At 39.0% G+C, this 27084-nt stretch overlaps 1 protein-coding gene across 5 annotated transcripts in view; it reads right to left on the minus strand.

Annotated features, from left to right (window-relative positions):
- The window catches only part of LOC114135658 (plexin-B1-like), a 71668-nt gene extending 46651 nt beyond the window's left edge, over positions 1-25017 (minus strand). Inside the window, exons 1-2 of one of the 5 annotated variants that reach the window (XM_028003128.1) lie at positions 24652-25017; positions 6012-6082 (exon numbers count right to left, since the gene is read on the minus strand). The gene's annotated coding sequence lies outside the window, so the exon portion shown is untranslated. Of the gene's footprint in view, positions 1-6011; positions 6083-24623 lie in introns of all 5 variants that reach the window. The other 4 variants (XM_028003127.1, XM_028003126.1, XM_028003130.1 and 1 more) reach the window with 4 other exon arrangements.
- Between the last annotated feature and the right edge of the window lie 2067 nt (positions 25018-27084).

Genomic DNA, 27084 nt, shown 5'->3' on the forward strand with positions numbered 1-27084 from the left:
TTGGCTGCTTGGTCTTTATGACAGAATTAGGCCTGTCACAATACGTAAGCATTAAATCAATTAATCGCATGATAAATTAAAACGAGCTCAATAATTTCCATTTGCTTGATTTATCTTTTTTCTATCAAAAACTGGATGAAAGAAGTCTTCAGTCTGGTGTTTTGGACTCAACTGGCCATTTTTTGATGGACAATATTGTTTACATAGACTTCATAATACATTTTATTTGTTGTTTTGTTTGTTTATTTGGGATATTTTAAATGTCTTCCAGTTCCAGTAGTAAAATGTACAACAGAATTTAAAGTTTATACGTTTTATTATAAATGTAAGAACACGTTCTTGCATCATTCTGCCGCTACTATTATATGACTTGAAAATGGTCTCAAAGCAATAATATCGTCGCTTATCGCAATAACTTCTGGGACAGTTTATCGTCCAGCAAAATTTGTTATAGTGACAGGCCTAGACAGAATACCTTCAAACTGAAAAGTGTGTGTGTGAGTGGTGTGTGTGTGAAGCTCCAGTCACAGAACCCAACCACACCCTGACCCTTCCAGAGACTATCAACAAACATCACTGTACTTTATAAACCTAACATTACTCCCCAGAAGCTTTGTTTGATTATATATAAAACAGCTGTAGCATCTTTGTGCCCCATTTTAAATGTGCTGGCATCCAGAAATAGAAAACGTATATTTCCTGTTGGAAAAACAAATTCTCTTCCCACTGAGCTACACGTTACATCTCTCAAGGCAAGTAAGGGTTCAAAAACATCGCTATTTATATTCCCTAAGTTCACTACTTATTATTTCGATTCTTTTCTTACGAGTAGACAGTATAGGAGCCACCACTTTATCGCCCCCTGTGGCGCTTTACTGGAATGGAGTGTGTTCAGCTGAGCTAATAATAGTGAGGACGGGAACGCTTGCTTGTCTGCAATTCCCAAGTAGCTTTTGCATGCAGCCCCATACACAGAGAGGTACGGCGAGACTTTAAGAGGCAGGGTGAGGACTTATGTCCTCTGAGGCAGAGCTGCTGTTTCTTCACACTGGAAAAAGTCAGAGGAGTTGGTTCAACTGACCACAATTAGAGCTCCTCAATTTCTTTTAGAAATTCAGGGCAGAGGAAGGGTTTTCCCTTTCATTGTGTGCTCACCACTTTTCCGCCTCATATGATGTCATTTTTCGGTTTTCTGCACTCCCGTTTATTTAATTTCATCGGCTCCAGTAGACAGTGTGAGATCCTGTAATCTAACTGTGGCCTCGGACATTGTTTTTCTCAGTCAGAGACATATTGCCGCTCTGTGATGCCAACTCGCATACCAGAGTTTTTGAGAACTAAATCTTCACCAGCACAAACAGAGGGCATGCACAACGCAGCATGAGAAGGATATTGTTGGGTCATTGCTGTGACATTTGATTAGCACTTTTGTGTTGATTCAGCAGGAGGAGCGCAAATGTAAATAACCCACAGCATCTCTAGAGGAGCTGGGACTTGGCGGGAAGAGAGGTCATCTTAAAATTTGAAAGTTGTGGTTTGCACTCTACACATGTGTGCTCATGTACCGCTAGGCAAGACAAATAAACAAGTTTCAGTATCAGCCCAAATCTGAATTGGCAGGTCAGGCCAATTCTTTAAAAATTGGTTTTTAAAGAGCTTAATTGCCAATCGGCCAGACAACTGCAATCAGTGCATTAAGTTATCATTATGAGCAGAATAACACTGTAGAAGCTCATTCCATAAACTTTATGTCTCAGATTTGTAACGGTCATGTCAGATGTCCAAAAAAACAAAACACAACCCAATGGAGTTTTGGCTTATACTGGCGTATTAGACACGTAGCAAGACGATGCTAACTTAATAAAGCCAGATTTTTTTTTTCACCATGGTGAGGAGGGGATAAAACAATGACTCTCTCAGATATGCTTTCATCAAAGAGCCAGGAAAGTGAAGGTCAGACAGCAACTGAGATACCAGACTCTACAAAGGTTGTCATAAACGAATGTCTTCTTTGACACGGAAACGAGGACACAGACCGTCGTCTCTCAGATGGTTGCTTTTGTGGAAGTCATGTGTAGTTGAGCCATTGCTCGTGCAGTTCAGACACAGAAAGGCAGTTCCAAAAGGATCAACGGTACAGAGAGCTAAACGACATGATTTGATTACATTGTTCTGCTTGCTGTGAGCGTAGCGGCTGTCTAGCTCCGTGAAGAGTCACCTTGTCTCAATGTGCATCCAGAGATAAGGAAGGTCGACCGCTCCGGGCTTTTCACGTATCTCATTTGGGTAATGTTCTGATGTAATGTTAGACACTGGGAGGGAGGGAGTAAAGAGAAACGGTGAATGTTAAGGGATACCTCTAAAAGTAAATTTGAAACCGTTTCAGACAATGACTCAGGCTGAAACTCAGATAAATTAAGCAGCGTTTTATAGCATAAGAAGTTATCTTTGACTTTTACTATTTCAAATAAGTGTACCCTTGAAGAAGATCCGCTCTCATCCTTTGCAAAATGCTACCTTGTACAAGAATCTTACATCCCCCGCCCCATACAGACTTCACATTGATCTCATGATAAATCCTCGAAGTGTTGTTTGTAGGAGACGGGTGCGTGTTTTGTCTGCGTCAGGTGGAGCATGGTCACCTCACAGAGCAGCCAACGGCTTTCTCACACACATCTTACTTCCAGACACTACCTAGTCTACAGTTCAAGTCTACAACCATTGTTAAGGAAAGCAACCAAGCTGATGCCATTGTAAAACTCTCTCTACAATCTGCTGCTGTCTAAATCTGCACTTTGACACCAGACTGGTGATAGTGGTATAAAGTGATGAAGGGAGATAACCGGTTTAAACTTGTCGACAGAAATTCAACATACAGCAGGAGGAGGATTAAACATTTGCCAGAGGAGACCTTAAGGTTGCCGTGAGATGGTGCCATGGCGACGGTTTGGGTGCGAGAGGAAACAAATCAGCTCTTTTTTATTAAAATAGACCAACTCAGAACCAGCTCAGACATCGTAGGAAAACCATTCCAAGTGCTTCTGCACGGCAAAACACATCCACTGGTGCACACAAACAATCACACACCAATTCACCAACACTCAAATCCACACCAGTAATTAGAGGATTTAAGGAAGTTGCACTTCCTTAAATTCATTTCTAAGCAATCCTGTTGTTTCCCTGGATCTCTCGTCTCAGTTTTGCCTCTTTTGTTTTTACGATCAGTTATTTTGATTTTTATTGTTCATTTACATCCACAAAAATAGGTGCAACACATCTCGATTTGTATAAGTCAAATAAAAACTAGAAACATAAAATTACTGGCATGTGCCCCCCCCCAACACGCCTCGTAAAAGATCAAAATAATAGCTATAAGGGAAGTGGATAATTGAAAAGATTAAATTATAACCAACAGTCTCAAATTTAGGAGATTACACAGAGTTGAGTTGCAGTTTTTCCTCCAACCAGTCTTGCCTTTTGAAAGTTATTTATTTGTTGCAGTTACTTTCATACTCTCTACCCTCACAGCTGGATTACTTCAAAATTCAAGGGGACACAACATGAAAGAAAACCCACTTTTTCTATACAAAAAATTTAAATTTATTTCTCTAGCTCGTCTCCACTATGACAAGCTTCTCCAGAGAATTGAAGAGACAAAAATAAGTCATTGACAAGTAAATGTGGAAGTAAATGGTAGACAACATTAGCATCGACTGAAAATAATGAGGCGACCGACAGCTATCCGGCGCCAAACTCCCCCAAGATCTCTTTGGGCACATAGCCAAAACGCTATAGCCTTCAAATTGGGGAAGGATGAACCCTGAGCGTAGACAAATCAGGCTGGCCAGAAACATGGTCGTTCATACAACTAGCTAAATGCGACCGCAGTCATACCTCTGTGTGAACGGTCTGTTTACGACCCCAACGCGACCCGCACGCGCGTCTATTCAGCAACGGGAGCCGACAGAATTGTGAGCAGATCATAACGAGACGAAGGAAGAAAAGAAGAGAAAGAACAGCTAACGGGCTTCAGTGGAGCACTGACTGTAACTTCTGTAGAGAAAACGTGGAGTCTGAACCATCAGTGGCGGGATTGCGATGTGATGCGCTTCACTGACAGACTGCTTTCATAAGTTCATAATAATCGTTTTCATTTGCTTGCATCTAGATGTAGTCCGTCTGGCTTCTTGTGCTGCAGAATTACGACTTAACATCAGTGAATTAAAAGTCGTACAAAATTCGACATGATCGTTCAGGCAGCAGACTCTTTGAAAACAATCGGATATGCATCTGATTTAATTCCACATACAGAAGTGGCACAGATTGGGTTTTATTGTTTTGGGGGGGCCAGAGGGATGAAAAGATCAGAATTGGGTCATTCAGCTTGCCTTGAAAAAAAAAAAATCAGATATGGGGCGCATTTGCCTGCTGTGGGAACGCAGCCACATATTATATTGAAATCATATCTTCCCCTGAAATAAAGGTTATGAAAAGGCAGAACCTTCACACCAGCCACTCTAAGCTCCAGCAGCCTGGGAATAAATCACCCAGACTGAACTTTCACAGCATAATCAAAATTCTCCACTTTGTGGGGAGCTCTGAAAGGATAGCAGGCTGGCGAAGTGGTGGATTAGGAAAGAGAGGGGAGGGCAAGAGCAGAGAGAAGAAACATGGAAGGGGGGATCAAGTGTTAGTTTATGTAACCAAGGTCAGCTAAAAGGAAAAACACTATCCACACAGCGAAGGCAAAAAAAAAAAAAAGCAAGACCACAAAGGCAGAAGGACTGATCCTGGGAAGGCAAGCATGAAAACAATCAGCTCCACGTCACAGCAGGGAGGCTTCGGTTTGCCCGGCCTCAGCTCCTGGTTTGGCACAGGCGCAGCAGTATGGAACAGCCGCAGCCACTTTAAATAGCAAGCTGAGTGTGGTGGGAAGTGGGCAGGCTGGGCGTGAGGGTGGGTGGGGGTATTTGACTGTGCAGAAGAAGAAAACTAAACTCCTTTATGACAACAGAAGAATAAAAGGCTTCTGGTTGTTGTTTGGGTGTTTTTTTGCAAATCGTTCTTGCAAATATTCCATCTAGCAATCCAACAATTTGGCAACACTTTACTTGAAGCGTTGAGCACATGCCTGACATGACACTGTCGTAAACATGACATAACACCTTTCGTCAACATAAAGGAGTCTTCAGAAATGTTTACGACTGTTGTCATGACGTGTCGTTCGGTAAGTAATGACACTTTTAATGCAAAGTTGCATTTAAAAAATAGCTTTAAAAGTGTCATTATTTACCGAATGACACTTATTAACAACAGTCATGAAGACTCCATGTTTACAACAGGTGTTATGTCAGTATTATACACACCCTTCCAAATGAAATGCTACCAAAAATTTGACCTGCAATTGTACAGCATTCCACACATAAGACTTCAAGTATTTACTTCGCGAGTTCGACAAATGGTTGTGAACACAGCGCTGAGGTTGGCCCCTGATTCACTAGAGCGTTTAAGGAATGGTTCATAGATTTTGGCAACGGAAGACAAATCGAAATATTTGACATCTAAACTCTAGATGAGTCCAATCCTTCTGTGAGTGCAGACTGTTTAAAGCTTAGTTTGTGATTTCTGACACCTGATTTCTCACTCTGTTAGAAAAATATTTTGTTTGAAGTTTTGGCTTTTTGGGGGGTTTGAACCTCGGATCTTAGAGGACCTATGAGGTTGAAAAGATGGCCCCAGCAATCCCTTTTAGTGTGTGCTATCTGTGATAACAAACAAAGAAAGAAACTGTATGCAAATTTAGAGAACTACTCAAGTTGGAATATTGCAATCAAAGACTAAAACATGCAATTAAAGCATAATATTAAAAAAGATATTTTATTATTCAGGAAGTCGCATTGTTTTTTTATATATTGGAGTAAAACTCTTGAGTTTCATATTCAACTTTCTTTTTTCCCACAACAATAATAAAGCAAAGTCCACGTTTTACAGGCTGGAGTTGGGTTTCCTACCTCTGGATGCTCAGTGCCCCTTTCCTGCCATTCCAGATCCATCCATCGCTGCCATTTTGTTTTGTCAAAGCCTGTGAAAATGCAGAGTTAGATAATTGAACAAACATGTCTTTAAAAGCTACTGTGACCATTTACACCCCCCCCCCACACACACAAACACACACAATGTTAAGAAGACCAGTTCAGTTCAGGCTCAAACTTTTTTGCTCCATCCAAAATGAGTTTGAATTTCCTGTGAAGGAAGTGTGCGTGATAAAACATGATATAGTTTTTCTGCAGAAACTTTTTTTTTTCTTTTTTTTTGTGAGTCGGTGCCAAAGCTTTAGGTGGAAGACAGAGTGGAGGAAGCCTCCTCACAGCTGTTCTCCCATCTAAAAAGCCTCTCTCCCCGCTGGGAGGCGGATTGAGCGGAGCTTATCCGAGCGTGATGCGGCAGCAGGTGATTGAGTTTGCTTGTTTGTTCGGAGGTTATCCCTCCAATCTTATTAAGATGCTGAGAAAGAGCTACGGTTTGTCCAGGAAGCGCCGGTTTTAGGGATGAGTTTGCACAATCCACCGTGTTCGGGTTTACAAATGACCTCAAACAGACGCAAAGGAGCTCTGCTGTGTTTTTTTCAGTTTCGTTTTAAAACTGCAAAACGTTACAGTTCCTGTCTTAATCAACGCAATGCTGTTTCACCAATTAGTCTAAAATGCATCTCAGAAAACAGTAACTTTATTTGAAGGGGTGTGCATTAGACTGACATGACACTGTTATAAACATGAAGGAGTCTTCATGAATGTTTATGACTGTTGTCATGAAGTGTTGGTCAGTAAATAATGACATTTTTAATGCAAAGTGGCATTGAAAGTTGCATTAAAACTTTCATTAAAATAGTCAACTATTAATTGAGTAAAGTGTCATTATTTACTGAATGAAACTTCATGACTACAGTCATAGACATTTATGAAGACTCCTTCATGTTCATGACAGTGTTATGTCATGTTTTCTGCAATTCTGACATCAAGATGTAATATGATGCCAAAAGGCAACTGTAGGACTCTTAATGCAGAAAAAAGGAAATTCCCTGTGTGAATATTAAAATGGCTGAACTCTTCATTGGGTGAATACAGTGAAGCACGGCGGTGGCAGCATAACGCTATTGGAATGGTTTTCAGTGACAGGACCTGGCGGACTAGTCAGGATAGCATAAAGGTAAAGATGGAAGCGGTGATGTACAGAGACATCATGGGTGAAAACCTGCTCTAGCAAATTCAAACAGCAGAGACTGTACTTGGTGCCAAAGGGGCATCAACAAAGGATTTAGCAAAAGGTTGTGAATACTTATATGCATGTCTTCTTTTTATTGGAATTGCAAAAATCTATAAATAAATAAAATGAACAACCATTATGGGATGTTAGGTTTATAGTCTGGAGGAGAAATGAGGCAGAAAGACAATATGAGGGAAAAGTGAGCGGCTGTGAACACTTTCCAAATGCACTGTACCTTTAAAAACAACATGCAGCAACAACAACTACTACTAGTACTAGTACTCCTCCCAGATTTCAGTTTAATCTCTGCAAGAACTAAATCACTTCCGGTCACATTAATAAGCATATGAAGCTCGCATATTCAGCGACTGGACTTCATATTAATCAAATGACCCAAACTAGGCTCAGAACCAATCAGTGGAATTATGACAAAAAGTCATAGCAATATGTGATTGCCTGTAGATGTGCATGTATCCTAAACTTCTTTTAAAATATAACTATATTTAACATTTATCACAAATGCTTTGACTACCAAGAAAAAAGCACTGATGTGAACTGGTTCATGCAAATGGCATATATGATGTTTTCTTAACCAATCAGTTGTTTCTAACAAAGGTTAAAAACCACATCACATGATGGTCCATCTGGTGGAACCAAACAAGGTTGAAGATGATTATCCAGTAGATTAAAAAGTACTTTATTTGAAAACATGAGCAAATTCCATCAGAAGTATTGAAGTGGTGTCCCTTAACCCAGGACTTTTTACACATAGCTACCTGTAGAAAGCAGATGTGATCCACCCATAGGTGTGAAAGACAGATCAATCAAATCATGGTTTACTCTTGATTTCTTCAGCACCACCTCCGCAACCTTGAGTGCCTTTTTCATTTTTACTGAAATCTTTTTTCTGTCTGCCCAGTGGCTTTGGAACCCTCACACGCCCGAGGCCACGCATACCAACAACGCCACAGTTTCCTTGCTTACCAAGCCGTCCTTTTTGAAATCGACAGGAAGAGTGTGCCTTTGGGCAAAGCTGCTCTGTAATTAAACTGCAGAAATGTCAAGTTTTCCTTTCTTCAGATACCTAAAATATACATTTGGTGGGAAATGAATCTGGGTTTTCTGCTTCATCTTTTAACCCACTTCAGCCAAAAAGTTTGGCACCATATGAACCTGGGTTTAATTCAATTCAGACCCCTCCAGCCTAAATTACCAATTCCCCCAAACATGTGTGTTGCTAAACTATAATGCCAATAGTATTTTGTCACGTGAAATTGAATGACATCCCATTCTTAATTAAAAGACATTAATGCGGCTACAACAGCTTCGCTTCCTTGAGGAAGAAGCTCATGAAGTGTGTCTAAGACAATCTCACTCCTCCAGGAGAGTAGTATCGAGTTCTGGTACTGGACACGTTTTCACACTAATTCATCCCAACGATCTTCTATCAATTTGAGATCAGGACTCAGCCCAGGCTAGTTCTACCAAACCAAACCTGCTCAATCATGTTTCTGAGGTGTTCTCCTTTATAGGCTCTTTTTCTGCTTGCATCTTCTTAGCAGTGACATGTGGTATTTACAATGAAGCATGCATAACTTTTAAAGATGGATAGTAGATGTGAAGTTGGTGTGGTGACTGGTGGGATCAGTAAAAATCCCACAAAAATAAACAAAAACATATTAATGCCTTTAGCTGCATAAACCGTGCTTGTTCACTGGGTACAAATGTAAATCAGGCCACTTTTAATTATCCTCTACTTTGTTGGGTATTAGGTCATGGGATTACTGTAGTAATCAATATTGAGCGCAATAAGCCTGTGCTGGTGTGGGGGTAGATGTAGGCCGTTCTGATGATACTGCTGGCATAGGGCATAAACAATAACATAAGCAGACATTTAGAGTTTGCCTAGTTTAGCATAAAGCTTTAGTATCAGTCAGTCATGTTCATTTGTGTAGCGGCGAGGCGGTTCAACGTGCTTCACATAATGACAGCAGAAAATTACAAAATTATAAAGAAAACACCATACAGTCAACAATTGAACAAACATCTCATTTTGACGAGTGCCATCACCAAAAATCATACACACAGAATATGTTGGTCAGTGTTTCATTTATCACGGTCCAAAAGCAGCTCTGAAAAGGTGGGTTTATAGTCTAGATATAAAGGAACTCTGTGTTTCGACTGTTTTGCAGATTTCTGGAAGTTTGTATGTTACGCCAAACAAAACACACATTGTCTGTTCACACTCCTGTTTCCATAAGTCAGTGTTTCTCAATTCCGGTCCTCAGGCCCCCCTGCCTTGCATGTTTTAGGTGTTTCCCTTCTGCTACACACCTGGATTGAATCTTTGGGTGATCAACAGGTTTCTGCAGCACTTGATGGTCATGCAATCATTTGAATCAGCTGTTCTGGAATAGAGGCACATCTAAAACATGCAGAGCAGGGAGGCCTGAGGACCGGAATTGAGAAGCACTGCCATAAGTTAATATGGTTAAACTGCAGGCAGAACTCTGATGTAGGACGATCTAATGGTTTATATCCAATGTAACTGCAGAGTTTCATTTTAGCTGTTTGCAGGTGGATGTGGTCCTCTATAGCCATTAAATATCAGTGTAAACAAAAATTTACATTTTCTTTTACTGGGGTATAAAGAGTGAACAATGCATGGAACAGAATAAACTATTTACCAAGTAAAAACTCAAAGAAAGGATTTTCTCAAGGAAATGAAAGAAACCGTAAGCTTATTAACAAAATTATCAACCTTTTTTTTTTAAAACCGATCTTATCCCATACTGTGACAGTTGTAACAAGTATGTAAAAATAAAAAACAGAATTATTGTAAAATTTATAGACTGCAGCTTTGAGTATTGTCAACAATGTGTCACCATAAAATATAATTACCTTGTCATATTTTTTTATTTTCTGTCAAGTTTTAACTTTCTTTTTTTAACAAAAACCCATTGGGACGCTGGTGGACCCCCACAGGGCTTAGCAGGTTTTCTGTGGGAAACCCTGGTTCTTCAGGGCGAGGTCCAAACATGGTGAACTGTATCTGACCCAGTCTGTTCTCTGTGTTCTGGCACCGTTCAAATTGGCAGCCCGTTTCAGCAGCTCTCAGCTTTCAGCATGCATTGTTTTGTGTTTTTAAATCTATTTTGTCATGTGTTTCTGTGCTCACTTCTATTCTGTTCAAAATTCAGATGACTATCATCTGGACAGCTCTGTTTTGTTTTTTAACCTCTTTTTATTTTATTCACAGTGACCGTTGTTTACACCAGGTATGCTAGCTCTCAGTAGCTCCACTGTACTGCCTCCCACCGAGCGACCCGATATTCCCCGTGAGCTGAGGAGGAAGACGTACAGGCATCTGCACCATGACCAAGGTATGGACCCGTCATCCAGTCCATCATCATGGAAAATGTGAGATCGCTTCCCCACAAAGTAGTGGAGCTAGCGGCTCCAACGGGCCATCAAAGGAACTGCCAGGAGATCAGCTTTGATGGCCCGTGGGAGCCGCTAGCTCCAACTCTGGATACAAAGTACAAAGATATTTAATATTGCAACCACTAGTTCAGTAAAGTTTATTTTCACTACTTCATGACATTAGTACAGGTTGAAAAAAATTCATAACAGACATATGTAGTTTTTTCCCCACAACCAAAAGCAGAGCTGAGTATCCAGAAAATTGAGCTCAAGTAAGAGTAGCGCTACTTCAACATATTTTTACTCAAGTAAATGTAAAAGGTAGCCGTCCAAGAAATTACTCAAGAGTAAAAAAGGTATTTAGTAAAAAAACTCGCACAAGTACTGAGTAACTGATCAAATGACCAAATATTTAAAAATTAGATAATCAAATGGACCAAAATATAAAGTTAAGTGGAAATTTTGGCATTATACTGATGGAAATGACAATAATTCATAAACAAAACAAACAAACAAAACAAATTAGGCACAAAATTATTTTTTTTTCCAAATCTGTTTCTTTCAGTATCAAACTTTAACAAAAACTGCAGGTGTGTGTCTGTGTCTGATACATTTTTGGTTAAAACATGTTTGTTCTTCATTCAGTGGGTAGAGAATCCAGAAATTTTACTCAAGTAAGAGCAGAGATACTTCATAATAAAATTCAAGTAAAAGTGAAAAGTACAGCATAGTAAAAACACTCCTAAAAGTGCCTTTTTTTCCCCCAAAAAAGTTACTGAAATGAACGTAATTGAGTAAAAGTAACTAGTTACTACCTAACTCTGACCAAAAGGCTGCATACGTTAAGCTAGGTAGGGCAGTCTTAGTAGGTTAACTGCTGGGTCATTGGGGAGCCCACCAGCTGGTCTACACTTATATGCCTTTCAAACATTCGTTTTTTTGCCCTCCATAGAAACTCTCCTCTTTTCCTTATAAAAGGAGTCCTCCCCCCAAAGCATTTAAAGGAAAGGGGTGGAGGGTGTGTGAGGGGAGTCAAATTAGAGCGTGCTGTCTAGAGAAAAAGGGCGTTTCTAGGGAAACTGAGTGTTCACTCTTCTCCAGGAGCTTTCATGGTTGCCACTGGACGACATCTAACTGGCTGCATTTCAAAATGCTGCTTTTCATGCCTCTCCTCTGGCCATGAAAAGCCACACACATTCATGCTTGCATGACCAAGAGGAAAAAAAAACACCTTCCCGGTGTCACCACAGTACACTGCTACCTCTCATATCACCGCCTCTGGGTGCAAAAGCCAGAACCAGTGAGCAGATGTCAGCTAGAGATGATTTAGTTTCCAGAAAGGCCTCCCAAAACCATTCTCAGAAATTCAAATACAGGATTAATGGCAATCGTGCCGTCAACAATCAGCGAGATACGTCGCTGTAATTACAATGATCCAAATCCAGTAACAAACCCTCAGGTTGCAGCATTGGTTTCACTAAGTTGACAGGGATTGGATGATGCCGCCTGGGAAACAAATAGACGGTGAACATTACCTCTGCAGCCACACCCACTCACCTGTGCTTTCTCTGAGGAGACTGAAGGAAACACCAGCCGTTTTCCCACCGACAGACAGTTTTCCGTCCTCACCCCACCCATCCTCCACCCCGTACCCCCGCCTGTCAGGATCCTGAGTTGTTGCAGGGTTTGTTTATTTCTGCTTTCCTCAGTTTCTTATTTTCATCAGACCAGTCCTGTTCTGTATTTACTTTAGTTCAGTTCTTTCTTGGTGATTCTAGTTGAAATATTTCTTATGTCTAGTTATTCTTTGTTGCTCTAGTTTAATTATGTTTCTTGTTTTTTTTATTTTGGATATTTATAATGTTTCCCGGTTCCAGTTGTTAAATGCTCATAAGAATTTAAAGTTTATTGATCTTTGAGAATGTGTTCTCTCATTATTATAGCATTATTATTATTATTATTATTATACAACTTGAACATGGTCTCAAAACAACGACATTATCGTTTATCGCGAAAACTTCTGGGACAATTTATCGCTCAGCAAAACTTGTCATCATGACAGGCCTATTAAATACTTCAACATCAGCTCCATGCCTCAACCTCTCTGCACACGGATCCATAACCTCCACCTAACGTGGCGCTCCTTCAGCGGCCGGTTCTTTTCAGCCTCCTCCACAACAAAAGAAACAAAGGAGAAGGGGCTGCTTTTCCTCGTCATCTCCCCACACCCACTCCCTTGTAAAGTTGACGGTGCACAGACAATGTAGCCTCTGGAGAGAAAATTCAAAAATAAACCCAGCCGAAAACATCCAAACACTATTATCTACATTCTCTGTGGAGATTGCAGAGCTACATGCAGGTGCACGAAGGCAAAACACACACCAGTAAAAATGTGCTGACTTCAGTTTGCATGTCTGTAGTTTAAATTTGTCTAGACAAAAAAATTGAGGGTTCAATACAATCACTTCTGAATTCTGAATTTCCTCCTAAAATCTTCAATTTTATACGATTTTGTTACCACGTGTTCCATGGCGTGTTTTTATTTTTATTTTTCACCTTTTCACTTTGTTCGGTAAACGTCATCCTGTTTTCTGCTCAGTTTTATTGACAAAAAGAATTATGGTTCAACACATTGTGTATATTCTGCATTTTTTCCTAAGCATTTATTTAATAAAATAAAATAAACTAAAAAACGTGTTCATCCTGAATGAACTTTATGTAAAACGGAATAATGTGTGAAAGCTTCTCCAAACATCTATAATCCCCATTTCCTCTAAAGATAAATTCAGGAACTTTGTCAGATGAATTGTATTCTTTTTTTAATCTGGTTTTATCCATTTTATGATTTCTAATAATATCCAATTTGCCTAAACATGTCAAAATATCCTTTGTCTCTGTTACTATTAAATACGATTTAATTAAACATGATTTTTGGGGGGGTGTACATACTTATTGGTGCTACTGGTTCATTCTCTAATCTCGTTTTTACCACAATGTATCTTTTTTTTATCCTTAAAATCCTTCTCAATATTAAGTTGGGTTCTATTTGCTATCAAATAGCCCTGGCACAATAACACAATTTACAGGACGATAAATTGTTCCAGAAGTTATTGCGATAAACAATAACAATGTTGTTTTGAGACCAGTTTTAAGTAATATAATGGTAACAGAATAATTATGAAAGAACATATTCTTAAAGATCAATAAGCTTTAAATTCTAAAGACGATTCAACACTGGAACTGGAAGACATTTTAGATATCCAACATAAATAAACAACAGAAACAACAAATAAAAAAAATTATGAAGACTCGTTACTATTAAATACGATTATGAAGAAAATTGTCCTTCAAAATAAAGGACAAGCTGATACCAAAGCACCAAACTAACGGCCATCTATAAATGGAAATTATTGAGCTTGTTTTAATTTATCATACAATTAATTGATTTATTGTTTATTGTGACAGGTCTAGTATCAATATTAAACCTGTCTTCTACTTCCTCCTCCAAGAGAATTGTGGTGTAGGTTCCTGTAGCCATATTTCTTTATCTTATCGTGTTGTGACTGTGGTAGATGAAGAAAAATAATTTGTGCTTTTTTAATTTTTGGGTTTTGTCATGACTTCCTGCCTAATAATGGGATTGTTTAACCGGTTGACTTTACTTTGATCATGAACTCTTCCTGTGCTTTAAAGTACTCTCCCAAACATATCTGAACCAAACCATTACAAACAAACAATCGCAACAGCAACAAGTCCAACACTTAACAACTTCAAACTTTGGGGAAGACCGTCTCCCCAAAACCCAGCTGGTGGGTGAAGGTGAAATCAATCACCATCCCCAAAGAGGGACTGTGCCTAGACTCACTATCAGTTCCAGAACTGGAATATGTCGAACACTCGGTCAGGTTAAACAGGATAACCATTTAAGAACTATATTTACTGTAAGTCTGTAATGTTACCTCTCATTTCCATTTATATATATTGTTCTGAGAAACTTCAAGAGTCTCTCTGTGGCTCGCTGCATTTTTAGTTGTGATGCAGTCATAATCAGTTAGTATTGTCATCAACAGTGCTTAACGTGCATGTTGGATTAAAAGAGGTTGCCATTACCATTATATTACTTGAAAATGACTTTAAATTGAACAATATCATAATTTATCGCAATAACCTATCCATTGCCAATTTTAAAAAAACCCAATGTTTGAGGAGTTCTTTTGGAATATTACAAAAAAAGTAAAATGTCAAATGGTAAATGGTGCTTCCCCAGCTTTGCTCCAGCTTACATGGAGATGGATTCCATGTAAGATGTAAAGCGGAAGATAACATCAGCTTTCATCTTGTCCTAATCCGAGGTCTAATTAGGCTCAATTAAAACTGGATTAAGATTAGACCCTACTGTAAAACAGAAGAGCGGATTAGAGCTCAGCTTGAAGGATTCTGCCTAAAAACCGTGTTCAAAACAACCCAGAGAACAGAGTCTGCAACTTTGTGTAGGTAGGCCTGTCACGATAAACAATAAATCAATTAATCGCACGATAAATTAAAACTATCAACCTTATTTTAATTATCGGCTTTATCGTTTCTTCCGGCCTTTTTCTTTCTGTTGATGACACTGAATGAAAAAAAGGCTCAACTCCGGTGCTCTCCACTGACCCTCCCTTCCTCATTTTCTTAGTGTAAAGCCCAGTGCACACGACACGATCTTAGAGCTGTTGGCTGATTGTTGGCCCATTTTCAAAACCTGAGACCACACTTTAGCCAACAGAAATCCTAGGTATAACGATTCGTTTGGGTTTGACTGTGCCTGTGATGTCCAACAATGGGCACAAAATAATGGCTACAAGTTCAGTGAACTCATTTTAAAACCAGGCTTTAATCAGTGCTTTACTACAATCTACCTGCAATGCATGTGGCTAGTGTCAGCGTAAAGTCCTGACTGAATGAAAATCATTAGAACCTATTTATGTCACGTTAACGAAGAACAGCTGAAAGGTTACCGGATTTATCAACTGTGGTACCAATTTCGCTCCAACTCCTCCCCTTGTCATTTCTATATTTGCACGAAATGTTGAATAAACATTAATGTTGTTTCCACAAATCATCTCCAATGTCCGCTGAACTTCTGGTTGCGCCGTGTCAGCTGTTTGGGATTCCCCTCCGTAATCTTCCCTCAGAAAGAAGGAGGAGAATCCCCGCTTTCTGATTGGCTACCTGTCACATTCAACAGGCTGCGTTAAGCTCCCAGTCAGGGAAAACTCCTGATTTGGATCGGAGGCAACTACAATCTACCATAACACACCAAACACTACAGGATGATCGGTTACGAAATCGCAAGCGATAATCTTAGAACGGCCAACGTTCTAAGATTGTAGTAAGGGGAAAATTGGGGCAAAAAATCATGTAGTGTGAACTATTGGATCAGGTAGTCGATGTGTCCATCTTCTCTATTTAAATCTAATTATTACTGAAGGGCAACATAGTATACAGACTTTATAATCTGCCCTCTTTTGGTTGAATGCAGTGTTTATTTACACTTTGGCTTTATGTTGTTTAGTTTTTATTCAAGTAAATATTTTGTTAATGGAGACTGAGAATCCATTTTATTTTTGTTTTTGGTTGTTTTATTTATCAGTTCCAGTGTTTAGTGTTCTTTTGAAAATAAAGTCTATCTATCTTTGGCAGGAAATCACATGCATTATTACGTCATTTCCATTAAATCAGTGTAAAGAGGTCTTCAAACAATATTATCATTTATCGCAATAATTTTTGAGACAATTAATCGCTCTGCAAAATTTGTTATCGTGACAGGCCTATGTGTAGGTTTCATCAGGAAGGCAGTTAGGTCACCTAATCATTGGTGTCAGTTTTTCTCATTGGCTGGCTCTCTTTCTCAAAGAGAAAGCAGCAGAACAACTGCTTCACAAACAAAAAAATAAAACGGTAAGCAGGAGCATGCAAGGCACAAGGAAAGGTTTATACTGGGTTCTAATAAGTGTCCAACATTGAGTCCATAACAATAAAGTGAGGAATTAATCTAGCAAGTGACAATAAGTAAATTATCTCATGAACCAGAGCAAAAAGGAAGAAAGCAATGCTCCACTCCAAGTTACAGATAAAACAAGATGACAAACTTCTAGCGAGCAAGCGTGAGCGGCCATTTATTGTGCGACAAAACAACGCTAGAGGCAGAGTGTAATGAAGGTCTTCATTACTGGAATGAAAACACTTAAAAGGGTGTGTTGAATAAGAGACAGATACAGATTAAAGTATTTTATTGTTTGTGTGTTTTTGTGCAGCGGCATCTCATCTGGAACTGATGGTGTCCTGTTAAAATAAAACAAACGAATGGATGGGTCTTGTAACTGTTCGAAATACACTGAAATGTTTGTGTAGATGTGGCTTACCTCTGTCTCTTCCTCTGCAGGGTGTTCAGGCTAAAAGATTCCCCAGGGGCCTGAGCGCCTTATAAAGGTTCCGGAAGAGACCAATGCAGATGGAAGAGGGGGAGCGATAGAATGATGCATTTTAGAAGTTTAATGATTGGATTTATATTTATAGAAAGGTATTTTTAGAAATGAAATGGCTGCTTAAAAATGAAGAGCGTTTGTTAATATTGTGTTGAAGATTTGGTTGTTTTGTCAAGATTGTATGTGTACATGTATTTTGTCCTACCCTGTTTCTTGGTGAGGTTGTTAATTGGAGCAGCCAGGAACTATAAAATCCTGCATGTTGGCCACATTGCAGGTTGGTAGGTGTGGTTGCTGCTGGGACCCAGGGCCGTTGTAAGCAGGATTGTCTAAATGTTAAATGTTGGAGAATAAACACCTGGTTGGTCTGCACTATTTCTCTGCCTCAAGACTCCTCTGTAAACCAGCCGCTAAGGGCCATTCTAACACAGAGTAATAATAACAAAACAGAAAGACGCCTGTCAATTGTGAGGTTCTCAATAGTGGTGGATAAGACTGTCTAAATGGACCGCATATTTCTCTTCAAGAACTTCCGAAAGTGTTCTGCTACGTGGCGGTTTGAATTTTAAGCCAATATGCTACGTCGCAAGTTTTTCCTGAAGCTTCTTGGTTTACCATATCTGGCAGTGCACTGCAAAAAAACTGAATCTAACCAAGTAGTTTTGGTCTAGCTTTTAGTGTGAATATCTTAGTAAACTTGAAAGAAAAACTAACAAGTACATTTTCAGCAAGATATAGGAGCTTGTTTTAAGTAACTCCTCAATATTGATGAAAAAGTACTAGTTCCTCTGGCAGATTATTTAACTTATAACAAGACAATTTTTCCAATGTTATAAGTGAAATAATCTGCTAATGGAATTAAAACTTTCCCGACTATATTAGGAAGTTATTTACTTAAAACAAGCTCCATATGTCTTGCTGAAAAGTAGCTTGTAAGTTAGCTTTTCTTATTTCAAGTGTACTAAGAAGGTTGCACTAGAAACTAGAACAATAATACTCTGTAAGGTTTAATGATTTTGCAGCGTGAATATCTTGCAGGTCACTGTTCTGCTACACCAGAGCAGCTGTCCCGCCAATGGTGGCAAAACACGTAATTGTCTATGTAGCTCTTATGATAAACCTATGTTTCGTCAGACAGAACTTGCTGCTTTACCTGCTTCATGTCGGACTAATTAACGTGTTGCGTAGTTCTAAGCTAAGTTCTCAGCACCTCGCTACAAACCAAGTGTCTCTCATTGCTACAAACACACTGACTTTGCAACAGGGAGACTTAGAGAGCGTTTGCACTGCAAAGTGAAGATGCGGATTCTACCAAAGACTGAATGCTTAAATTCAGTCAAAACATTTGCAACAAAGTAGCTCAACTCCGGTACTGCACTTTTTGAATTTTTCTCCTTCCAACAAATTTGTTTGGATTTCAGTGTGGAACAAGTTTCAAAATGATTCATCGCGGTGTCATTTTTTATTTCATCCTGAGTGCCTGGCAGAGGTGTGGACACTTTTCAGAACCATTGCATGACTTGAACTATGTACCCTGTTCTCAGAGCAGAAAGGGTTTGGTGTTTAAGTCACTTTCACAGTTTCACCAGTTTCAGTTTTGTCCAGGGCTACTCATACACCAGTAAAGGTCATTTCAGGAAATTTCACCATCAGTTTTGGATTTCACACCAACACAGAGCAGCACAGAGAGTGGTGAATGAAGTCTAAGAGGAGAAAACCTTTGACAAAACCAAGGCGACAAAAGGCATCCTTCAGGCCCAAACAGCTGAGCTCATAAAAAAGCAGCTCACTGCAAAAACACAAAATCTTACCAAGTATTTTTGTCTAGTTTCTACTGCAAATGTCTTAGCACACTTGAAATAAGACAAACATAACTTAGAAGTAACTTTTCAGGAAGATATAGGAGCTTGTTTTAAGTCAATAATTCTTTAATATTGATGAAAAAGTTCCAGTTTCACTGGCAAATTATTTTACTTACAGGAAAAATGTCTTGTTATAAGTGAAATAATCTGTCAGTGGAACTAGAATCTTTTCAGCAATATTTAGGAATTATTGACTGAAAAATTACTTGCAAGTTAGTTTTGTCTTAAGTTTACTAAGATATTTGCACTAAAAACTAGACAAAAATTGTAAGATTTTGAGTTTTTGCAGTGTTTACAGCAGTGTTGACTGTTCTTCAAAGTGATCAAAAACATCAAACAAACCGCTTCTTGGAACCAAAAGCACACCCACCTAGTTTAGTACATACACTCTGAAACATTTATTCATGCCCACTCAACCCCTAAAACGTGCACACAAGCCTTCTTCAGGTTCTAAGCGGTTCACTTCTTCCCGAGACGAAGCTCTTCAAACCCGTTTCAGCGCCGGCTTCACGCGACCGCACCTGCTGCTTTCTGGAGAACGCACTGCCAACACTTAAACGCCAGGACCATCAAGGCGTGGGAGCATACAGCGAGTTAATAATTCACATGCTCACAGAGCACTTGATCTTTCAAAGATCTCAAATCTCCTCCACATTCCACAGCAGCGGTGCATGCGTCTGGGTCGCTTTGTTTTCACTGGGAGAGTTATCATCAGTCTCCCTGATTTCAAAGGAACTTCTCAACACCTCCACTGCCGGTCTGGCAACCTAAACATTAGGTGAAAAAAAATATTTTTTTTTTTAAAACTACACTAAGCAGAGTAATAAATACCAGTAGTAAGACTGTGGGAGTTGAGCAGAGCACACTTACTGTTTATTTCTTATTATTATCATTATTATCATATTATCATTATTGTCACAGCAGGGCTTCCATTACCTGGCATATGGCCTGTTTTGGTTAGGCAGGTGTCTTGGAGATTAATGGCCGTCTACTAGGTTGAGTTTCCAGTTTCTGCAAAGGCCCAGTGGCAGGGATTATGTCTGAATAGCGCCGAATATCTGCGTCTCATTTTATGGCACAAAAGAGCAGGAAGAGTTCAGTTATGCTGCTTTAGTCCAAAGAATGGTGAACTTTAAGGCGTTAGCAAATTTTCACACCTGCAACCTGGATCCCACGGACTCTTCTGACAACGCCGGAAAAAGTAGCTCCGGGTACGGTCGTTCCTAAGCAACATCTAATTCAGATCATTTTTGGAAACCTGACGAGGTTAAAGACCTCAACACAGGCTAAGCAGTGAACAAGACTTTCCACTGATCTTCTTTACCCATTCACTCTATAGAGCATTGCAAGGCGGAAGGTGCCCATCTTATTTTGGATTCTAGAATTGCTGATGGTGGCAGCATGTTGGAGCAGAATTTGCTACGCGAGTTCTGATTTGTTCTTTTTAAGACTATATACATTTTTTTTTTATTGAGGAATCGAATTGGACAGTCATTCACTGGTTCTGGACGGATTTTTGTTACTGCTTTTTTACTTTCAGACAGTTGCTACGGTGCATAATCATGGCAACAAGGTTATTTTTTTGGCTTTTCTTTTTACAACTGGTAGCAGCTAATTAGCATCTCGAAAGCTCAACTAATATCTGAACTATGACCCCAAATCCAAGAGGCGGTAGATGTAGAGCAGGACCAGAGAGCAGAGAGACAAGGAGGAAGTTCACACCATCTCTTCCATCCATCAGAATGGTCAGGGATCATATCCCCTACTCCAACATCTTCTGCTCAGCTTCCTGTTAACCAAACTGCCAGACAGATATTTGAAGAGAAACGTGTTTCTACTTGAGTTACTTCATTTCAGAGCTGAGACTTCATCTGTGTAAAATCGTAGCTCTAAAGATTTCCAGACACTTTGTCTTGAACCCATATAAACACAAAATGTCTTCATGAAATCCCTGGTCACACATCAACATCTGAGAAGCAGAGTCATTTTCCAATAACGAAGATATCGGCACACTGGTGATCAGAGGTTGGCGACGCTGGCTTAGCTGAAGCAGGCACAAACATGGCGCCGCCATCACCATGTTCTCTTACACTCTCAAATAACGTGTGGCCTTGCTTGTGTTGCAGAGACCAGGTGAGTACATTTTGCATATAGGCTGGTTTGTTTGTGGAAAGCAGCGCGGTGATGAAAAGGCTCTGTGGCATCCGTGCAGCTGCCGACACCCTTCATCACATTTCGCACCTTCACTGGCAATTCATGAGCTGGCTATTGTTTAGTGTAGACAGAGGTGGGCTGAGTAGCCAAAGATTGTACTCAAGTAAGAGCAGCACTACTTCAACATATTTTTACTCAAGTTATAGTAAAAGGTAGCCGTCCAAGAAGTTAGTCAAGTAAGAGTAAAAAAAGTACTTGGTAAAAAGTCTGCTAAAGTACTGAGTAACTGATCAAATTATCATTTAATATTGAAAAATTACAAAAATCAGATGGACCAAAAAATAAAGTTAAGTGGAAGTTTTGGCATTTTACAGACCAAAATGACAATAATTCATACAAGTAACAAAAAATAAAAAATAACTACATTTTTTCCAAATCAGTTTCTTTCAATAAATGAACTAACGAAACTTTAAAAACTGCAGGTGTGTGTCTGGTGAATTTCTGATTAAAACATGTTTGTTCTTCATCCAGTGAAGTTACAGTGGGTAGAGGAACCACTTGCTCAAGTAAAACTAACGGTACTTCATAACAAAGTTACCCAAGTTCACGTAAAAAGCACACTTTTTCAAAAAAAGTTACTCAAGTAAATGGAAGTGAGTAAATGTAACTAGTTACAAACCAACTCTGAGCGTAGAGAACTAATAGTCATTGCCTTTTCACGTAGTCTACGACTACTTGTGGTAGAAAAACCACAAGAAGTCGTTTACACACAAAATCATATTTGGAAAAACAATATTTGTTTGATATTGACATATTAAAAAATTGTATACAAGTGCAAACAAGAAAATGTAGTAAAGCATTACAGGTCAATTTAAAGATAAACTTAAATGTTTTTTTATACTTTGAATAGAAATGTACTTTTTAAATTTACTGGTCTTCTCATAATGAGTATTACTTTTGTCTTCAAATGTTTTCTTTTAAAGTTAAAAGGCAAAAAGCAACTATATTTTCTGTTCATCTTGATGCATTTAAGATGATAGGAACATCTTTTTTGTTGTTAAGTGTAAAACGTTTGTGTCTGTATTGAATTTCAACAATAAAATGCAGTTAGTCTGTCTGACCCACAAGCAGCTTACAAGTGTTAATTAATTCTATAAGCATTATTACTAAATGTCTATGTGGATCACCTATTGAATAATAAAACTATGGGCCCCAACTGTTTCAGTCAGTGCACTCATGTTTTATTATTCCGTGTTTTTAAAGGACCAACTGACTCATACATGTAAAAAAAAAAATAAAAATGTATATGACCTTCATAATTCCTAAATATTTTTGATGGAGTAAATAATGGAACTACAGGAGGAAACTGCTGGTACACAACAATAGAGCTGAATCTTCCTTAAATTCTGGTTTTCATTATTAAATTCCTGAACAATACCTTTGGCATGTGGAGCTCAGGCACTGTCAGCAGATATAACCACATAGCTCACTCTGGCTATTAAAGACAAACAAACAAACAAAAACACAGGTGCCCGAAATCACATCTATGGCTATTTGGAGATTATTGTAATGGAGGCCTTCATCATTTGCTTTGTATTTTGGTAATAAGTGGTTTAGAACCAGAACCACCAGAGTGGTTTGTTCACCCAAAAGCAACAACTGCCACCTGAAAGTAGTTTCTTCACCCAATCACAAAGGACGCTGCACATCCTCATAATACCCGTCTCAAAGAAAGAAAGAAAAAGGAAGAAAGAAACAAGGACTGATTCTGGTTGAAGACATCCTGTTCTCAAGGGACGCTGCCTGTGTTTAAACATCCCAAACAGGTTTCACCATGGGCTTTATTGTCAAAAGAACACGCCGTTTCACTAGACGAATTTCATCTCCCTCTTTACAGAGAAACTTTTGGAAATTTGTGATCAATAAAATCACAAAAAATTGCTTTATTTTCAAAAAAACCCATTTTTTAAAACTACCTGACTTCTGACTTTTAGTGGTTAGGTGACAGACATGTCGTGGTTCTTTTCATTCAGTTGAAAAGTATTGTTTGTGATTGAAATATGATATTTTCCCTATCAAAATAGCAACAAATAATAATAATAATGTGTCTTAAAATGAAACAATGATCTAATTCAGAGGTTTCCAAAGTGTGGTCCGAGGACCACTCGTGGCTCTTGGAACCATTTTGTGTGGCCCCCAACTGGAGCTACAGATTCATACAAATTTGTGATTTTTAGCATCAGAATTTAAATGACAGATGGAATTCTTCTTTAGGCACAACATATTTTTCTTTAATAGCCGTGTTTTAATGTCCCAGCAGTTTATAAATTAAAGTGAGCTACAACGCTAAAGCAAGCTGACATACTAATGATAGCATCTAGGCTAGCATTAGCAAGTTGACCAACAGGAAAATACCCCATGCAGGGTGAAGAAATCTCATGTGAAAGCTATAATTAGCTAAAAAGCTAAAACTAGCTGAAATAGTAATGATAGCATCTAGGCTAGCACTAACCCAAAATAACTGCCTGTTATTGTAGGACTCACAACCGTCTACTCCATGTATCATGCTTACAACAGCCTATATGATGATGTCTATGAAGAGACCCTTAAAAACAAAGATTATTAATATCTGATTAATGATAAGTGGGGCGTTGATTAATTCTGATCTGGATAACAACGTTTTATTACTTTTTCATTATTTCAGCTTTTTCTGCCACTGTAATGTAACGTTTCTGTTTTGCTTATTTATTGATTTGTGTTTTTACCATGTAAAGCACTTTGAATTACCATGTTGCGTAAAATGCTCCATACTAATAAACTTGACTTTAATTACAACATATTAAAAATTAAAGTATGTAAAGCATATTGATATACAAAAGTAACATATTTATTTGAGGAAAAGATTCATCTATCCTCCCTGTGGTAGTAAACTCAGACCTGTTTGTTGGGTTTTGATGATTTGCATCAAACACGTGAAATCAGAACAAAAATAAGTCATATTCTAACATCACTATACAGGATGGGTCCTACTTCTGTGTCACACTCCCCATTGCTACGGTTCATTCAGTAGACTTTATTTGTTTCCTCGTTTTAATACCACTTTAAGTCTTTTATTTTTCCACCACCAAATGGTTCCACATGAGCAGCACCACAAAGCATTTGCGCTTTGGGCACCCAACTGGCTAGCACCGGCCCTGCATTGGGTGCTTAGCAGACGTTCTGCTGTAAAAACACAAACCAAAGAAAGGCCAACATCTTCAACGAAAATATATTAAAAAAATAATAAAAAAAACAGCAAGTGGTTCATGCTGGGAAACAAGTGGGAAAACACAGAAGGTTGTTTTGTTAATTGATGCCTAAAATACACAGTTGAGAGAAGCGCGGGGTTAATTCAACACACACACACACACACACACGCACACACACGCACACACACACACACACAGCCACTCACCTTACTCTGAGTTCAACTTTCTCCTCACTAATAATGCGTCTTTATTCCAGCTCAGGTCGAGTTCCAGTAGTTTCCTTCAAACTGTCCAGTGTGGCTGCAGCTCTGTGCAGAGACCAGCAGCGGGGTTTTCCCCCCTCCCCGCCCCCCACGACGTAACAACAGAATATCCCAGAGTCCGGGTCCAACACCAACCACTTTCTGTGCTTCACACACCAAAGCGCTTCATGAAGAAAACACCCGCTTTCCTTCTCTGTGTAGCGCTTAGAGGAAAGTCTGACGAAGTGAAGCGGGCTCCCTCCGGCTCCCCCTACCAGCAAGCTTCGACCCCCTACCGCAGCCGGTGAATGGTGCCTGAAATGCTCGGAGTCGCTCCGAGTTGCCCAGATTTCCACCGGCGTCAAAAGGGGGACGGGCAAGCTGAGGGGAAGGGACAATGGTGCCTTCAGGTACCCGTGGGATTCCCTACAACAAGCTGCTACTAAATTCATCCCAGGGGAAAGAAATATTACCCGTACTGCTAGCAAAACAAATTAAGAGATACTTTTTCAGAACCAGAACAAAGACTATTATCAGAAAAAGTTGTTTGCTGCAGATTCAGCCCGGTTTGTAAATATAATCTAATATCGAAATAACAATAAAAACAGGTAACAATGGTGATATTAACAACATTATCATATTGATCACTTGGAAGAAAGATGTTCCGTTCCTGTGGTTTAACATTGAAGGTGTTAAATCGAATAAGCACCTGTGAGCAGAGTACAGAAATTTTTACTCAAGTAAGAGTAGCACTAGGCCAACATATTATTGCTGAAGTAAGTGTAAAAAGTATCTATCCAAGAAATTACTCTAGTAAGAGTAAAAAAGCATTTGGTAAAGAGTCTACTCAAATACTGAATAATGGATCAAATTATCAATCATTTAATATGTATAAAATACATTAATTGGACGGACCAAAAATATAAAGCTAAGTGGAAATTTTGGTATTTTAAGAATATAAATGACAATAATTCATATATTAACAAAAAACAGCAAAATCAGGCAAAAGACAAGCTTTCCAAATCAGTGTCTTTCAATAAAAATAAAAAAAACGTATGAAATTTTAACAAAAACTGCAGCTGTGTGTCTGTGTCTGGTGAATTTTTGGTTAAAACATGTTTGTTCATCATTAAAGAATCCAGAAATTTTACTTAAGCAAATGTACCAATACTTCAAATAAAATTACTCAAGTCAAAGTAAAAAGTACAGCGTGGTAAAAGAATACTCCTAAAAATACTCTTCTTTTTTCCCCCCACAAAAGTTACTCAGGTAAATCTAATTGAGTAAATGTAACTAGTTACTTTCCAACTCTGCGAATAAGTTTGATCATCTTTACCTTAGAGTCATTTTTCACCACACTGAAAGGTTTTCAAGCAGCAGCTTAAAAAAAAACATAACAGCATCATGTATGCGCTCTCACAGAGGTTCAATATGAAATAGTGAAATGCAGCAGCAGATGGTGGTGGAGAACTGGCTGAAGCGGCTTCCCCCTAGTGGCCGACTGGGAACATGCATCTGATTACTGGGCCATGGTTTGACCTCCCAGTCAAGATTGTTTGGACAAATGTAGCAAAGGATGAGTGTAGATCAGGGATCCACCGCCTGTGGCTCTTTGGACCTTCCACAATGGCTCTGAATTACTTTGATTAAAACGTAAAAGTAACCAGTTAATTATTTACAGATATAGTAACAAATGCTTTTTATGAAAAATATTTAACTGCAATATTTGAACTAACTGTTCGCAAAGAATGACACTAAAAATGCCAGTAGTACGTTTTCATATCTGTTTTTCTTGTCATTAGGTTGGCATCTATGTGATTTTTTTTTTTCTAATTAACTATCCTTTTTTATATTTCTCTTTATTTTGAATCCTAAAAATAGAAACAAAATGTTGGTTCTTTAAAAATTACAAGAAATTTCCTAAATACATTTTATTTGTGTAGAATGTCTCTAAGCCCGTAACCTTTAGATTGTAAAGGTTGCAAGGTCCAAATGAACGAGAACAATAAACACCACGGCGGGGTAATGCATATCTTAGTCAAAGCTTTTTATTTTTACTCTGAATTCACACAGCAGTCTAGAAACGGTGATTCTGGGAAACAAGAGGGAGGAGGGGTGGAGGGGGAAAGCAAGCATTCATAGCAGGGTGGCAGGGAGAAGTTGGAGAAAGTAAAAAACGGAGTGTGAATGAGTGAGCCTGTCTGTCAGAGGGCAACGCTCTGCATTCACATCCCTGTGAAAAACACTGAGCCATTCATCGTCAAGCGCTCAGCAAAGAGAGAGGCCGGCCGGTGATTGGATGTGATGGGGGATGGAGGGTCAGGAGGCTGGCTTCCAGAGGGATGGGAGCGTGCATGGGGGGAGGTGTGGAGCAGAGGGGAACCTCTTTCCTCTGCCTTGTTGTCTCATAACCACGGACAAAACT

This window comes from Xiphophorus couchianus, chromosome 20 (assembly GCF_001444195.1).
Source record: "Xiphophorus couchianus chromosome 20, X_couchianus-1.0, whole genome shotgun sequence".
NCBI classification, from domain to species: Eukaryota; Metazoa; Chordata; class Actinopteri; order Cyprinodontiformes; family Poeciliidae; genus Xiphophorus; species Xiphophorus couchianus.